Source organism: Bos indicus, chromosome 8 (genome assembly GCF_029378745.1).
Source record: "Bos indicus isolate NIAB-ARS_2022 breed Sahiwal x Tharparkar chromosome 8, NIAB-ARS_B.indTharparkar_mat_pri_1.0, whole genome shotgun sequence".
NCBI lineage: Eukaryota > Metazoa > Chordata > Mammalia > Artiodactyla > Bovidae > Bos > Bos indicus.
In genome coordinates this window covers 48,497,878-48,516,295 of record NC_091767.1, presented here as the reverse complement: position 1 = coordinate 48,516,295, position 18,418 = coordinate 48,497,878, and the positions used below count along the sequence as shown (strand labels likewise).

The following is an 18,418-nucleotide window of genomic DNA, read 5'->3' as shown; positions in this document are numbered from 1 at the left end:
AAATGCCTTGTTCTTCACAAAGGCCATGACTTCCTCACATGGTTTGTTTCACTGACAAATAGTTGCTCTCCTCAGACAGAGCTGAACCCCTCATGTGTGAGAAGCCACTTGCAATTGGCTTTCTCAGGAGAGCCACTTGGCTACTACACATTTCTCTGAAGGGCCACCTGCCTTTCCCTGAATGGATGCAGGATTCTGCCTCCAAGAGGAGGGGAAATCCATTGTTGTCCTTCCCCCACAGCAGCTCTTCTTGGGCTTTTAACTTAATCAGTCTCCATTTCGAGACCTGAGTTCTCTCTCTTCCTCATTTCCCCATCAGTCCCACAGCAGAACATATTCCTTTTCCAAATATCTCCAACCTTTGATCACTAATCTTCCCATCAGCTGTCAGTGAGAGGCCTATTAAATGTTCCAATCTTGAAATCCTTCTGATGAAGACAAATGAGAAATAAAGTTGTTGTGAAATGGCTCCTGGAACATTTATGTCTCTCAATTGCTTTTACTTTCTCTCTGCTCTGAGGCTTAGATTTAGAATGTAGACTGGGTTTCAGTGACAGATGGCAGAGGATAATCTTTCATTTCGTCATAAAGTTACCCGGAGAGGGGCTTGAAAAAAAAGACCTTTCTCTTGGAAAAGTGGTGGCTTCATATTTCCTTGCTTTTGATGAAGTAGAAAATGCATCTCTTTTCTGATTTTCAAGATAGAGAACATGCCTTTCCTTTTAAGCTAACCCACCCTGCAAAATTCTAAGTTGAGGCTGCCTTCTCCACCCTGTTTTATTTATGCTTTCTGTGAGTGCCTTGCACATTTTAATTAATGATGATTTGACTGCACTAGAGCCCTAAAAATAAATAAGAAAATGGGGCTATTAAAGATAATCCAATAAACAAACCCAAGAAAAGCTATCTTCCACTGTTATTTGTTGATATTTTTACAGGGGACAGAAGATCAAATAAAATGCAGTGCTGAAATTAATTTTCAAGGTTGATAAACAAAGACAAAACATGTGATTTTTAAGATGTCTTTTAAATCTTATACTGGCTAAGAAATCAATGGGCTATAATCAGATGAAGCATTTGTTTTATTCTTTGAGCAAGTTTAGCCAAAGACGGTTGTGATTTAATGAACAAAGAATATGCATACTAGGTGTTAGAACAAGGCTAAGAGAATGTCACTGAGACCAGTAGCTTCTGACTTTAATCACTAGAAGACAAAGAAGCCCCAAAACACATTATATACTGGACAAGATCCTGGGTATTTTATGATTACCTAATAAAAATGAGAGTTAAGATGGTTCCAAATATGAAAGGAGGCAGATGGTTAGTTCAGATTGAAGGGAATGTTGAAGAATAAAAATCTTAACCTGGGCTGATGCCTGGACATCCAAGTCACAACATGTTCAGGTAAAACTCTTCACATTTGGGCTTCAGGGAAAAGTAAAAGGGCACAAGATCATATGAAGAAGAATGGGCCTCTATGTGGCTTTGAATAATAGTGATGCATATTCTCCTTCAGGTAGCTTCACATGATGGTAATGATTGGAGAATACATGTATGATATATGAAGGGAAACCTGGATTTCATTAGACTCCAGATCAGGGACAAACTATTATTGCATACGTTAACAATCTCTCCTAAACTGCCCTCCTACATTGAAAGTCTAACTCCAGAGAAGCTGATGAGCAAGAATAACCTCTGTCAACTGAAAAAAAAAAAAAAATACATAAGCTAAAAGTTGAGAATTATGTTTTATTTCGGATCCTTACTGAGGACTATAGCCCAGAGAATCAGCCTTCCATACCTCTAAGCCACTGTTCTAAAGAGGTAAGGGAAGAGCCAGGATATATGGGAGTTTTAGATGGGAAAAAAGCTGTAGTCAAATAAAAAAATATCCCTGCTATCAATAATTATGGGCTTCCCAGATGGCTCAGTGGTAAAGAATCTGCCTGCCAATGCTGGAGATGCAGGTTTGATCCTGGGTCAGGAAGATCCCCTAGAGAAGGAAATGGCTACCCACTCCAGTATCCTTATCTGAAAAATCCCATAGAGAGAGGGGCCTGGGGGGCTACAGTCTATGGGGTCTCTAAGAGCAGTATATTTCTTAGTGACTCAGTTCAGTTCAGTTGCTCAGCCATGTCCGACTCTTTGCGACCCCATGAACCGTTGCACACCAGGGCTCCCTGTCCATCACCAACTCCTGGAGTCTACCCAAACCCATGTCCATTGAGTCAGTGATGCCATCCAACCATCTCATCCTCTGTCGTCCCCTTCTCCTCCTGCGCTCAATCTTTCCCAGCATCAGGGTCTTTTCCAATGAGACAGCTCTTCACATCAGGTGGCCAAAGTATTGGAGTTTCAGCTTCAGCATCAGTCCTTCCAGTGAACACCCAGGACTGATTTCCTTTAGGATGGACTGGTTGGATCTCCTTAAAGTCCAAGGGACTCTTAACAGTCTTCTCCAACACCACAGTTCAAAGCATCAATTCTTCGGTGCTCAGCTTTCTTTATAGTCCAACTCTCACATCCATACATGAAGTGAAGTCGCTCAGTCGTGTCCGACTCTTTGCCACCCCATGGACTGTAGCCTATCAGGCTCCTCTGTCCATGGGATTTTCCAGGCAATAGTACTGGAGTGGATTGCCATTTCCTTCTCCAGGGGATCTTCCCTGGAGACCTGGGATCGAACCCGGGTCTCCGGCATTGTAGACAGGCGCTTTACCATCTGAGCCACCAGGGAAGTCCACATCCATACGTGAGCACTGGAAAAACCATAGCCTTGACTAAATGGACCTTTGTTGGCAAAAGAATGTCTCTGCTTTTTAATATACTGTCTAAGTTGGTCATAATTTTCCTTCTAAGGAGTAAGCGTCTTTTAATTTCATGGCTGCAGTCACCATCTGCAGTGATTTTGCAGCCCCAAAAAATAAAGTCAGCAACTGTTTCCCCATCTATTTGCCATGAAGTGATGGGACCAGATGCCATGATCTTAGTTTTCTGAATATTGAGTTTTAAGCCAACTTTTTCACTCTCACCTTTCACTTTCATCAAGAGGCTCTTTAGTTCTTCACTTTCTGCCATAAGAGTGGTGTCATCTGCATATCTGAGGTTACTGATATTTCTCCCAGCAATCTTGATTCCAGCTTGTGCTTCCTCCAGCCCAGTGTTTCTCATGATGTACTCTGCATATAAGTTAAATAAGCAGGGTGACAATATACAGCCTTGACGTACTCCTTTTCCTATTTGGAAACAGTCTTTTGTTCCATGTCCAGTTCTAACTGTTGCTTCCTGACCTGCATACAGATTTCTCAAGAGGCAGGTCAGGTGGTCTGGTATTCCCATCTCTTTCAGAATTTTCCACGGTTTATTGTGATCCACATAGTCAAAGGCTTTGGCATAGTCAATATACCTGAAGTAGATGTTTTTCTGGAACTCTCTTGCTTTTTCAATGATCCAGCGGATGTTGGTAATTTGATCTCTGGTTTCTCTGCCTTTTCTGAAACCAGCTTGAACATCTGGAAGTTCACGGTTCATGTATTACTGAAGCCTGGCTTGGAGAATTTTAAGCATTACTTTACTAGCATGTGAGATGAGTGCAATTGTGCGGTAGTTTGAACATTCTTTGGCATTGCCTTTCTTTGGGATTGGAATGAAAACTGATCTTTTCCAGTCCCGTGGCCACTGCTGAGTTTTCCAAATTTGCTGGCATATTGAGTGCAGCACTTTCATAGCATCATCTTTCAGGATTTGAAATAGATCAACTATTCAAGTGGAGGTGAATTCCATTACCTCCACTAGCTTTGTTCATAGTGATGCTTCCTAAGGCCCACTTGACTTCCCATTCCAGGATGTCTGGCTCTAGGTGAGTGATCACACCATCATGATTATTGACTTAACAACAACAATAATTGGTAATTATAGAAACAGACATCTCAGGTTAGTGATTTCAGTATTTTTCTATGTATGGAAAGATGCAAGAATCTGGGCTATTGAAATTACTCTTTTGAAATGCATCTTAACTATCTGGGGTCAGTATCTTGTTTTTCTCCATCCTGAATTCCCCTCAGGGTACATCGTCAGTTGTGGCTGAGATGGCTATTGCCTTATGGCCATAACATCCCTTGTTTAGTGAATGCCATTTTTTGTCCACATCACTTTGTAAAGAATGAGGGAGTGGAGAAACTGGATTGAGAGAAGGTCAATGTTGAACCCTGGTTCTGTCACATCCCAAGCCCGTTCTATGACCAAGTAATTGCTTCTCCTGCTCTAAAGAACAGACACTTATCCCAGGCTTGGGGAATATTTGTTGTTGTTGTTCAGTTGCTAAGTCATGTATGACTCCCTGTGACCCCATGGACTGCAGCACTCAAGGCTTCCCTGTCCTTCTCTATCTCCCAGAGTTTGCTCAAACTCAAACTCATGTCCACTGAGTCAATTGACTGGTTGATTGATGCCATCCCAACCATCCCATCCTATGTTGCCCCCTTCTCCTCCTGCCCTCAATCTCTCCCAATATCAGGAGGAAAATTGGAATTATTGTTGAAAAGGACAGGCAATCAAGGTAGCAAAGAATAACAAGAAAGGATTTGGAGGCAGAGGAGATAGGGGCTTTAAAACCTGCAGTATGGGGATTTCTCTAACAGACTATCGTATCCCCAAAGGCTTTCTTGCATGCTTTCTTCCGCTAAGTAGTGTCCCAAGACTGGGGACACTCAACCTCCCATCTAAGTTTCATTGCATAGTTCCCTTTAAGAAAGGAGCTTGTCTTTGTGCTGTGCTTAATCGCTCAGTTGTGTCCAACTCTGCAACCCCATGGGCTGCAGTCTGCCAGGCTCCCCTGTCCATGGGATTCTCCAGGTAAGAATACTGGAGTGGGTTGCCATGCCCTCCTCCAGGGGATCTTCCCAACCCATGGATTGAACCCAGGTCTCCCGCATCACAGGCAGATTCTTTACTGTCTGAGCCATGAGGGAAGCTTGTCTTTGGAGCGTAAGAACTCTTTATCTTTTTTTTTTTTTTTTTTGCTTCTAGACAGAAATGAAATGAAGGACAGCTTCTTACTATGTAAAAATAAACGCTACATACTCATCCACACATCCTTCAAATCTTTGTAAATCAGTTTTCTTAGAGAAATTGTTATAAATAGTGATTGACATCTATACTATCATGGATCAGTTTTACCATGGGTGAAATTATCTTTTGAGTGCTATCAGAAGAACCTAGTTATCATTCTCCATGCTTCCCTCCACAAAATTTTTTCTTTAAAATCTAGAAATAACTGATTTACAAATTTTGGGGCCCACAACATATTTAACAGTATTTTAGGTGCCAGTGACAAAAATGGTGACCTTGAAGATAACAAGGAGTTGTTGAGTTTGGAATCAGATTCCAGTGCACTAAGGAAAAGGATGAAGGCATGAAGGGAATTTTTATAAGAAGGCAAATCAGGGCAGATCAAGGTAAATTTATTTAGGATGGCACAGAATTAAGCAGACTAAGGAAATAGAGTTATTGTGCTAACTATATAAAGACATAATGGTATTAAATGTTGATGTTGATTGAATGGGCTAATGCATATAGTTCTACTATAATTTCAAGAATACATAAACTCAGGACTTCCAAGGAATCAAAATCTATAGTCTACACTTATGGTTCTGCAATTAATTCCCTTGACAGCCTAGATAATTAATTCACTTTCCCTGGGTCTCAGTCCATCAACAAATATTACAAAGTGTATAATATTATAGTCCATAATGATTAAAATATGTGTATAGTATATATACATATTTTATAAGAAGAAGACAGAAAATGTTTTGAAAGTGAGAGTAGTAGAAGACAGTGGTAAAGAAGTGCTAAGTGTTATTAGCAAAGTGAGTGTTGCAATGACTGCTACTATGTGCTCCTCTCTAATGATGATATTATATATTCAAATTTCAAATGCTAGGGCTATGGGACCTAGTTTATGCAGGTCTAGGAAATTATTATTCTTACCAACGTGTCATCTTTGAAGCAAAGGAGTAATTTTAGGAATAAAACATTCACAGAAGTATCAAAATAATACCTGTAATGCCTCAATAATTAGTGAAATTACCTTGAGATAATGAATGCTTCTAGGAGGCAGCAGGAGTGAGGGATGAGAGGAACTGATGAAAATGCCCTAACTAAATTTTCCTATAATGGAGTTATGATATAATCTGTATTAGTTGGGTTAGGATACAAGTTAAAGATCCTAATTTGGTTCATGTAAAATCTCTCTGAAAGCATCTTTTATTTTGTAATTATTATTATTATTTTTGGATCCATAAATTTTATTTTATTTATTTTTTTTAAGTAAGTAATGATGTTTATTTTATTTTTTTACACATTTTTTTTTCTAATTTTATTTTTATTTATTTTTTTTCCCAATTTTATTTTATTTTTAAACTTTACATAATTGTATTAGTTTTGCCAAATATCAAAATGAATCCACCACAGGTATACATGTGTTCCCCATCCCGAACCCTCCTCCCTCCTCCCTCCCCATACCATCCCTCTGGGCCGTCCCAGTGCACCAGCCCCAAGCATCCAGCATCACGCATCGAACCTGGACTGGCAACTCGTTTCCTACATGATATTTTACATGTTTCATTGCCATTCTCCCAAATCTTCCCACCCTCTCCCTCTCCCTCTCCCACAGAGTCCATAAGACTGTTCTATACATCAGTGTCTCTTTTGCTGTCTCGTACACCGGGTTATTGTTACCATCTTTCTAAATTCCATATATATGCGTTAGTATACTGTATTTATGTTTTTCCTTCTGGCTTACTTCACTCTGTATAATAGGCTCCACATTGAATCCATTTATTTCTTCTCATATTGTATGCTGCTGCTTTTTTGTATTCTATTTTTTTTTAATTTTATTTTATTTTTAAACTTTACAATATTGTATTAGTTTTGCCAAATATTGAAATGAATCCGCCACAGGTATACCTGTGTTCCCCATCCTGAACCCTCCTCCCTCCTCCCTCCCCATACCCTCCCTCTGGGTCGTCCCAGTGCACCAGCCCCAAGCATCCAGTATCGTGTATCGAACCTGGACTGGCGACTCGTTTCATACATGATATTATACATGTTTCAATGCTATTCTCCCAAATCTGCCCACCCTCTCCCTCTCCACAGAGTCCATAAGACTGATCTATACATCAGTGTCTCTTTTGCTGTCTCGTACACAGGGTTATTGTTACCATCTTTCTAAATTCCATATATATGCGTTAGTATACTGTATTGGTGTTTTTCCTTCTGGCTTACTTCACTCTGTATAATAAAAAATAATTTTGTAATTATTTTTTAAAAGAGTTTTGTGTCAGCTCTGAGCATTCTCATTTTTATTCTTTCCAGCTTATTTTTAACCTTCAGGTAGCTACTCAAAAGCTAATGAAGTAGCAGAGTTATACCTAGTAAAAGAGAAATTGAGAACCAGTGGTACGGGATGGTGAAAGGAAAGGCAGTGATTTAAGATACCCTTCTCCTTCCCTGGTGGTTCAGACGGTAAAGAATCTGCCTGCAATGCAGAAGACCCAGATTCAATCCCTGGTTGGGAAGATCCCCCGGAGAAGGGAATGGCTACTCACTCCAATGTTTTTGCCTGGAGAATTCCATGGACCAAGGAGCCTGGAGGGCTGCAGGCCATGGGGTCACAAAGAGTCAGACACAACTGAGAGACTGATACTTTCACTTTACACTTTTCACTTTACTCTTTCCAGGGCTCCAACATAAACAATTTAATCATCAACACTCTGATAATACTGAGTGCTTTCACATGCCAGCATTTTACATGACTCTTACCTATGAAATAGGTACTATCATTGTCCCCCACTTCTCAGATGAAAAAAATTAAACTTGAGGTCAGTTGGCCCGGATCACACAGCTGGTGTGTGGTGTGTACCAGCATAGTACTCAAATGTAGACTCAGCTATACTAGTCCTTTTAAACATTGTGCTGTCTGGCTTTCTAGTGAATCCTAACTGGATCACTGTTATCACTGGAGTCGGAGCACAGACTTGTCCTAAAGCAGGTCTCAACCTCAACTGGGCATTTTGCTCCCCTTGACTCACCTAGCAACAACCTGATGTTTCCATTGTTGGCATCTTCCCAGTGCTACCTGGAGTTGTGTTTCCTCGTACTTATTTTAAGGAAACTAGAAGCTAAGATTCTGAAATGCATTCAAATAGAGCTGCTTAGGGAAACAGACTCTGTGAAGGCCATACATTAAAAAAAGCAATCAGATCCTAGGAACCAGTTTTTCACCCTGAAAATCAGAGAGAGGAGGGAAGGAAAGACAGAGACACAGAGAGCTCTATTGTCTTGACCAAGCAGCAGACTATCCTAACATTGCTTATCAAGAATGAGCTTCTGGGCTTTATGTAAATTCTAAAAGTTTTTCTTGAAATTTGGTGGATAATTAGGCAGTTATTTTATATAATCTTTGCCAAGAAAAAAATTCTATGTAAAAAAAAAATACATTTTATGTTATTGGAATTATCTCATGTTTCTTTTCACTGGCGAGATAATAGAGAATTATGTAATGCAAAAAAGAAAAAAATGTGTTCCTGGAATAGTACAAATCCAGTTTCAGGGATTTCATCCCACAAAGGAGACCATTAACCAACATTTCCCCCATCTTTTCTAGGATATGTGAAAAATCAGAAGAAGAATTCAGAAGACTCTCCAGATGACAGTGATTAAGAGAGACTCTAAAGTCAGATCAGCTGAGTTTAATTTGGTTCCATCATTTATCAGGTGAGTGGATCTTTATGTATGTATGTTATGTTTACATATGTTACTCGACTTCTCTGGATGTCAGTTTTCTCATCTCTAAAAGGGATAAGTGAAGTTGCTCAGTCATGTCTGACTCTTTGCGGTCATGTCTGACTCTTTGCGATCCCATGGACTATAGCCTACCAGGCTCCTCCATCCATGGAATTTTCCAGGCAAGAGTACTGGAGTGGGTTGCCACTTCCTTCTCCAGGGGATCTTCCTGACCCAGGGATCGAACCCAGGTCTCCCGCATTGCAGGCAGACACTTTACTGTCTGAGCCACCAGGGAAACCTGTACAAGGGACAAGAATAATCCAAATTCATAAGATAGCTGTGAATATTTAATATAATAACCTGTGTAAAGCCACACATAAGAAATTCTAAATAAATATTAGCTATTACTAGTTTAACACTTAACTTGGAGCTTGTATTAGCTTCTGAGCTTTCTCATAGCAGTTAAACAAACTGCTGCTGCTGCTGCTGCTGCTTCTAAGTCGCTTCAGTCGTGTCTGACTCTGTGCGACCCCATAGATGGCAGCCCACCAGGCTCCCCCGTCCCTGGGATTCTCCAGGCAAGAACACTGGAGTGGGTTGCCCTTTCCTTCTCCAATGCACAAGAGTGAAAAGTGCAAGTGAAGTCGCTCAGTCGTGTCTGACTCTTCGTGACCCCATGGACTGCAGCCTACCAAGCTCCTCCATCCATGGGAGTCTCCAGGCAAGAGTACTGGAGTGGGCTGCCATTGCCTTCTCCGAATTAAACAAACTGGGTGGCTTAAAACAACAGAAATGTAGTTTCTCACATTTCCGGAGACAGAAGACCAAAATCAAGGTGTCAGGCAGGGCTGCACTCCCTTGTGGGGGCTCAAAGGGAGATGGCTTTCTTGCCTCTTCAGGCTTCCAGTGGTTATGGGCAATCTTTGTGTCTCCATCACTCCCGTCTCTGCCTCATTCTCAGTGACCCTCTCTTCTGCGTGTCTTCTCTTTGTCTCTTGTAAAGATACTTGTCATTGGATTTCAGATCCATTTGGGTAATTCAGGATAATCTCATCTCAAGATCCTTAATTTAATTGCATGTGCAAATATTTTTTTCTATATAAAGTCACATTCACAGTATCCAGGTATTAGAAGGTGAGCACAATTTTTTAAGGGCCACCATTCAACCCTCCATAGGTGTTAAGCATGTTTTTTAACTTCTCTTTTCAACTGTATTTGTATTCTACTCTTAACTATTTCCTAAATGCTAATAATCCTGGCCTCCGCATTTCCCATCCCCACACCTCACACCACCTTTCCCCAACCCCACTCTACCCCCCACCCCCACCCAGCCATGCCATGCCACTTGTGACATCTTAGTGCCCCAAACAAGGATCAAACCTGTTCTCCCTGCAGTGGAAGTGCGGAGTCCTAACCACTGTACCCCCAGGGGACCTCCTCATTGCTATCAGAGGGGTATAGATGAAGGCATTTAAGAGTATAAGCAGTTGCTTTGTAAGGGAGAGAGTAATCAAACCAGGTTATGAGTGCAATATGGAAGTGTATGGATGAGAAAACAACATTCCAAGTAGAAGAAGCAGCAGGAACAGTGGAATAGAATAGTATACATATTTACAATAGCAAATGGCTTTTGCTTAGAATAAAAGTCTACAAACCCAACCATCCTACCATCTGTTTTTGTATGGCCTCCAATCGGCGGCAGGGGGTGGGGAGGCGTACAGGTTATATTTTTAAATCATTGGGGAAAAAACTGCAAAGGTTGAAGAAGAACTTGCAGCATGTAAAAATCACATAAATTTCCAATTTCAGGGTCCATAACTAAAGTTTTATTGAAATACAGCTACACTCATTCATTTATTTATTGTCTATGGCTTCTTTTGTACTACAATGACAGAGCTGAGTAGTTGTGACAGAGACCTTAACAGCTAAAGAACTGAAATATTTACTATCTGACTCTTTACAGAAAAAGCTTGTAGACGTGTGCTTTAGCAGAAGTGTAAAGGGCCTAAAGGCAAATAGTGAAAGAAGACGACCTGGTGGTTTGCTTATGCCTGTTCAGTCCTTTGTAATAGCCCATGTTTTTCACTTTGCATAGTCTTTTTCTACCCATTTAAATATACTGTTCTAAATCTTATTCTTTCAAGGCTTTGTGTAGTTATTTGCAAAATTGCCTGAGAGGTAAGTTTGCAATCCTCTTTAAACTGTTCAGTTCAGTTCAGTCGCTCAGTCATGTCCGACTCTTTGCGACCCCATGAATCACAGCACGCCAGGCTTCCCTGTCCATCACCAACTCCTGGAGTTCACTCAAACTCACGTCTATCGAGTCGGTGATGCCATCCAGCCATCTCATCTTCTGTCGTCCCTTTTTCCTCCTGCCCCCAATCCCTCTCAGCATCAGAGTCTTTTCCAATGAGTCAACTCTTCGCATGAGGTGGCCAAAGTACTGGAGTTTCAGCTTTAGCATCATTCCTTCCAAAGAACACCCAGGGCTGATCTCCTTCAGAATGGACTGGTTGGATCTCCTTGCAGTCCAAGGGACTCTCAAGAGTCTTCTCCAACACCACAGTTCAAAAGCATCAATTCTTCGGCACTCAGCCTTCTTCACAGTCCAACTCTCACATCCATACATGACCACAGGAAAAACCATAGCCTTGATTAGATGGACCTTTGTTGGCGAAGTAACGTCTCTGCTTTTGGATATGCCATCTAGGTTGGTCATAACTTTCCTTCCAAGGAGTAAGCGTCTTTTAATTTCATGGCTGCAGTCACCTTCTGCAGTGAAACTGTGGTCGAAACAAATAACAGTTTAATGTATAATTTATTATATTGTACCTGGTAGGTAACATACTTTGAATTTAGGAGAACCCAAGTCACAGAATTGCCCCCTTGGCAGACTGGTGGGACAGAGATACTTGCAGAGATGAGCCTTTCTTCAACCCTCTTGATGCACCATATAGGCAGCCAATTCTTCTACCAATTGAAGCCAAATTTATTTGGTTGTTAGTTTTATTTCCAATTGGTTAAGGTAATAGCGAGACACATGCTGCTAAATTGCACCTTGGGGGAGGGAAAAATGGCAAGAATTACCATGCAATAATTGCCAATCATTGAGTGTTGAGTCTCTGTGCCCTGGGTAACAATCATTAAGATGGAAAATTTTCCATGAAGGAGAAAACAGCCTCCCGAGATTAGAAATGCTGGAAGAAATATTCTCAAACTTTATCACAGGGAAGACTTTCAAGGGAAATCTGTTAATATTCAGATTCTCTAATCTCTCTCCCAGATAATCTGTGGGTCTTCAGTGGAACTCAGGACTCTGTAGTAAAGATTTAAAGGAAAAAAAGAAGGGGCCAAACTGCATCCCACAAAGGAATTTTTATATTTTGTTCTTCACTTTCCTACAATTCCCTAATTTGTTATGCTTACATGTATGTTCTTATATATAGCAAGAATAAAATAGGAATGGGCATCATTTTGAAAAACTTTCCTACTCTCTCACCTTGCTTAGCTAGTTTATTTGTTTAAATATAAATTGGTTCCTAATCTAAGTAAAAAATAACTTGACCCAAAGAAGGGCTGGTTTTTGAAGGCGGTTTTATATATATGATGGAATGTTATTCAGCCTTAAAAAGGGGAAATTCTGCCATCTGTGAGAGCAGAGATAAACCTTGAGAACATTCTGCTAAGTGAAATAAGCCAGTCACAGAAGAAAGCAGTGAACTCTCTCCTCAGTTAAAGAGGTGCTTGCTCTCCCAGTCATAGTATTCTACTTTAGATTCAAATTGCACGGGGGAAGTCTGTTTAACTTAATCACGAGTTCTCCCTAGGCTAACCAACCATGGCCAGGGGTGTTCTATTCTGTTTGTAAACAGACTTTGAAGATAGGATTCATGTCTATTTCGTTCTTGAATTTTCTGAAGTACTTGCTCTAGTGCCTTGCACATAGCACATATACAAATATTGGTTGAATGAATAACAGAATGAAACACCAACTCTTCAGGGCTTATCTTGACCTTTGTCTCTTATTTTGTAATTATAGCATGTGGTTGTGTTGTTTCTGTGGTAGATTTAACCTAAGAATTATGTGGAAAAGCCTTTTTTAAAAAGTTAAAGTTCAGGTTCAGAAATATGCTATTATTAAACTAATTTTCAGAGGTTTCCTCTTTATAGTAAAAAATGAACTGAGAGTGTTCAGAAGGAACCAGACTATAATTTAAACCCAGATATACATAGTGCATTAAGTAAATCAACAAAGAAATGAATAAAATTCATAGTTTATCAGTTTGGGCTCACTAATATACTTTTATTCAACCTAGTAAATATTCTCAGTTTTCTTGAATTACAGCAAACCACAGCCCACAGGTTAAAGCTGGCCCACTGCTTGTTTTGCAAATAACATTTCATTGGAACACAACAATGCTCTTCTCCTTACTGCTTTGTCATAGCTGCTTTGGTGCTACGATGGCAGAGCTGAGTACTTAACAACAGCAATCCTGTGGCCGGCAGCGCTAAAATGTTTACTATCTAGCTTTTTACAGAAATATTTGCTGACTCCTGATTTGGACTCTACAAGTCTCTTTATTGGCAATGTACACTAACCTTAACAAAAAAGCTCAAAAGCCTACCCCTTACCCTCTTTTCTCACTCCAAGAGGAGAGGATTGTGAACTGAATCAAAGACAGGTGAAGGGCACTCAGATTATAGTGGGGCTTTGTTGGGAGGTGAAAGGAGCCAAATTCTTTTCCTATTCATGATTTATGCTATCCTGTCTCATAGTGTCTTTGGAGATAGATTGCAGAAACAAAGTGGAACCACGGTGGGTACTGGGAAAGCATCCTGCAGTTGTTGAGAGCAGATTTAGGTTTACATTTCCAGAGAGAAAAGTCAAAGCAGGGTGTATGAAGCTGACCCAGACAGGCATTGGAGCAGGGCTGGGAATAGTGAGCCTAAACTCAGCGAAACCATCCTGTCATTCTTTAGCTCTGTTCCATTATGGGAAATGTTAAAATATTACAAAGCTTCCTTCTCACAGTGAACAGAAATTCTCTTCACTGGTATTGATCCATTCTTCTAGAACTTTCTTTGTGTTGTGGGCTGAACTATCACCCCACCTCCCCAAATTCACATGTTGAAGTCCTAATCTTCAGGACCTCAGAACATGGTATCTTCCTTGAAAACAGGGTCTTTAAAGAGGTAATTAAATTAAAATGAGGTTATTAGAGTGACCCTAATCCAATCTGTCTGATGTCCTTAGAAGAGGAAACTGGAACACAGACACACACAGAGGAAAGGCTATAGGAACACACAATACCATCCATAAGTCCAGGAGAGAGCCTTCAGTTAGCCCTGCTAACTCCCTGATCTTGAACTTTTATCCTTGGAAACTGTGAGAAATTAAATTTATATCATTTAAGCCACCTGATCTGTGGTACTAGCACATGAATATGCCATGTATCGGCCTTCATATATGAGTAGACAGCTATCATCTCTTCTGTTCATCTGTTAAATATCTCTTCTCTCACATAGTTTAGTTTACTGACTGGATACCATCTCCAGTATATATTATCTTTTAAATATATATTTCTCCAAAGGTTTCTATCCATTGGTTCAACAGTTCTACCTCCAGGAATCTTCCATTTTAAGGAAATCATTCTACAGTAGTGCAACGCTTTATGCACAAAGATTTGCACCCCAGTGCTGCATTTTATTTTCAACTTAGAAAAATGGTCTATATATCTATACTACTTTATTTATTTTACAAACAAAAATTAACCCCAAGTGCATGTCTGGTGAAGTTTTCAAAAATATGAAAATTTGTAAGTAAAAATTTCCTCTTGCACTCTCCAGAGATAACTATAAACTTCACATATGATTATAAACAATATACTCATACATATTTTTAAACAGAAATGGGGAGACTTGTACATAATATTAAAATTTTTTCCCTTATGATAGCAGGGAGATCTCCCTACAGTTATTGAATTCCTCATTGTTCCTTCCATCACTGCTTTCATAACTCCTGCCCAGCTTTAAAGATTCTGGTTGTCATCTTCGTCTTCTTCCCTAGTGGTAAGTGTCCTTTCTCTAGGCTCTAAACCATAGTTAAGAATAATGGGGAAAAAAAAAAAAGAATAATGGCTCTAGAGTCAAACTGCCTGGGTTTGAACCTATTGTTTTCATTTTGTATGGTTGCTATAACAAGTTATTACAAACTCACTCTGGGGATTAACAGGTAGACATCTTTAACGAGCTATTATTCTATCAATACCTAGAAATACCACCTTGTTAGCAAGATGTGCCTCAGTCTCTGACAACTATTGAAATAGTAGAGAGATTGTCCCTACTCATGAGGTTGCTAAGAGAATTCAGTGAGTTAATTCATGTGAATAGTGCCTGGAACGAAGTATATGCTCAGTACCGTTAGCTATCATAAGCATATAGTTATCTATGTGTCTTATTTGCCGAGTTACTAGACTGCTAGTTCCTTGAAGGAAAGAACAGTGTTGCATATTATGTGCTCAATAAATGTTTCTTAAACTGAATTGCTCCACCTAAAAGACTATTACGTAGCCAATAAAATAATAGAAAATTTGAATTGTTATGAAAAATATCATATCTTGTTGTCTTGCTGCTGCTGCGAAGTCACTTCAGTCGTGTCTGACTCTGTGCAACCCCATAGACAGCAGCCCACCAGGCTCCCCTGTCCCTGGGATTCTCCAGGCAAGAATACTGGAGCGGGTTGCCATTTCCTTCTCCAATGCATGAAAGTGAAAAGTGAAAGTGAAGTCGCTCGGTTGGTCCGACTCTTCAGGACCCCATGGACTGCAGCCTACCAGGCTCCTCTGTCCATGGGATTTTCCAGGCAAGAGTACTGGAGTGGGGTGCCATTGCCTTCTCCGATTTTATTGTCCTATTAAGTGACAAAAACAAAATAAAATATGCATAGACAATCACAGCTGTTTTAAATGTGCAGAACTAAAAATTATGCATAAAAATAGACTGGAAGTATGCCTACATGTTAACAGTTGGTGGTCTAGGAATGATGGAATGATGGGTAATTTTTTTATTCCTATTTTTACTTTCAGACTTTCTCTATTGAGATTTAAGGTGTACAAATAATTTATATCTGATTTACACACACACACACACACACACACACACACATACCTCTTGCTTGTTAAACATTAGAGGTGATGTTATATAGAGCCAGAACTCAGGTTTTGAGTTATTAATATTACCTAGGTTAGTGACAGTTCTGGTTCATCATTTAGGAGCCCTGAGTGCAGGGAAGCAAGCTGCTGTTGCCAATGTTGTTATCATTGTAATTGTGTTTCTGCTTCAATGTCCTCACCTGAGAGTCAAGGTGAACGACCCTCCACCCAGAGGGCTATAGTGGTTCCAGTGGGATAATGCATGTAAACTCCTAGCATGTCATATGACACACAACAGGCCCAGAATAAATGTCAGCTCCCTTCTCGGGGTTCTTATTCCTGAGAGAATGATGCTGATCTGATCAGACACTTCAAGTTTTAAGGAGACATTTGTTCAGATGAAGGAAAGAAGAGAAAATAGAGAATAACACCAGCTTGATGAATCTCAGGATCTATAAGGCTTGTTTAAACCCCTCGCGTGTAAAGATGTGCCAAATCTGATTCTACAAGAATGTTTTTCAAGTATTCTGTTTTTAGCAACAGAACTCCCTACCCCCCTCCCCAAATCTCATGCAGATTCCTCTAGATTTAAAACAGATCAAAACCGCTGCTCTGGTAAAACAGAGGTCAGGTCACTCATCTGAGCTCCACATTACTCTTACAGAGCTGAGGCTTCTCAGAGAATAATGTGGAAAATGCTCTTCGAACATAAATGTAACTGGTTCACAAACTGTAACTTGGCCAGCCTCTTCTGGGAGAGGGGGCATAGTGTCCTTGGCTCTCTATTGTGGTTTGCAGGGCAGCAAGGGGCAGAGGGATCATGAGCAACAGCTGTCTCCAGGCTCTTGAACTACTTGGCAGGGCATTTGTGCATGTCTCAAGCCTGTTCCTTAGGAGCTGTGCCCTTATTTGAGCCAGAACTACACAAAGGCATTGTCCTCAAACACTGGGTCTCCTCTTTCTTGACTGGCCCTGTTTACCCATTCATCAGCAGGTGGTGGCTGGAACATTCCCCTTTGATTTTGTGGTTCAGGAGCGGCAAGCTAAGACCTAAGCTGAATAAACATAGTATCATTTGGCACTGGCAAGATTCCTGGTAGTCCGGGTCAGGAGAGGTTTAAGGAGGATTAGGTTTAGATTAGAAAAGGGGTTGAGTTATTTTTTTTCCCTGTGGTTTCTCTTAAGTGCCTTAGGGTTTTGTAAGAGGAAAGTGGGCTGACAGCCTGGACTCAGTTGCTCCAGAGATAAAAGTGGTGAGCTCAGTGTTCTTTTCTGGACCATCAGGAGGGTATGTTCTTCTCCTGAACATGGTTTTTCCCATGAGACTCATGAGTTCCTGGGAATCTGCTGAAAGCTCTAAACCTTTTCTCTAGAAAACTGGGGGCATCTGTGCACAAGCACGCACGGGCAGGTACACAAGGGCACGCCCACACCTGCTTGCGCGTGCGCATACATCTGATTTGACTTACTCGCAGGCGTTCCTGAAATTCACCAGCCAGAAAATTTTCAAGAGCCTACACAACTCACTTTTCAGAGAGACCTCACCCTTCCCAGAGGTGAGCTAGAGGAGGGTGGGGATGGTTGTTCTCCATAGAGTGGCTCCTGAGTGACCACTGGCCGTGCTGCCTGGCCCTTGCTGTCACGACGCCAGGTTCCTTTGGCAGGCTGGCCCTGGAGGCTGGCCGGGGGCTCTGGCACTTGCTCTTGTTTATAGCACAAAGTCTTGCTCCACTCCCTGGCGACGGCTTGCAAACCAAAGCTGTTTCATTTCCCCCAGACAAAGAGGTTAGTGGGTAGTGGAGGAGGGGAACAACACCAAGGTAAACACCTTTGGAAAGCACACTTTCTCCTTAGATTCCCTGGAAGACTGTCCTTCCACCCCAGTGTCTGCCAGCTCCGGCTTTGCTTCTGGGGCAATTGTGGCTGGCTCTGCCCTCCAGGGAAAGAAACTGATGACTGCATTTTTCCTCCTTGTTCTTCTTCTCTGTGGTGTCCTCCCTACCATCATCGTTTATTTAAAGGGTGAGCCTAACGTGTTTTTTTCTCAAACAGATGGATGTTCCCACTTAAAATTAAACACGGGAGTGCCTAGGCTGCTGTTTACTTGTGTAACAATGACCAAGTCTCTCAACCTCTCTGAGCCCTAGTTTTCTCCTGAGATTAAAACAGTATCTGCAGTATGGGGTGGTCAGGAAAAATCAACACTGGGCAAGTTGTTAGCAGTTCTCTCATTCTATAAGTGTATATTGGGGAATGGTTTACCATTTTATTATAAGCACATTCTTATTCTCCAACGGAACATGATTTTCTCTCTAGAAACATCTCTAGAACCTTAAATAGAAGCAAAAAGCTTTCTCCAACTTGGCATAGGGAATTTCTATTTGCCACCTCTAGGGTGAGCAGCTACTCAGGTGGTGTCAATTTTAGGGACTGTTGAAAATTCTAAGGGCTTCCCTGATAGGTCAGTTGGCAAAGAATCT

At 40.9% G+C, this 18,418-nt stretch overlaps 1 long non-coding RNA gene across 5 annotated transcripts in view; it reads left to right on the top strand.

Moving 5' to 3' along the window:
• The first annotated feature begins 5,344 nt into the window (after nt 1-5,344).
• LOC109562955 (uncharacterized) overlaps nt 5,345-18,418 on the top strand; it is a 123,664-nt gene continuing 110,590 nt past the window's right edge. For 2 of the 5 annotated variants that reach the window (XR_011568059.1, XR_011568058.1), the window contains exon 1: nt 17,504-17,960. This is a non-coding gene — a long non-coding RNA (uncharacterized lncRNA). The other 3 variants (XR_011568060.1, XR_011568057.1, XR_002181258.2) reach the window with 3 other exon arrangements.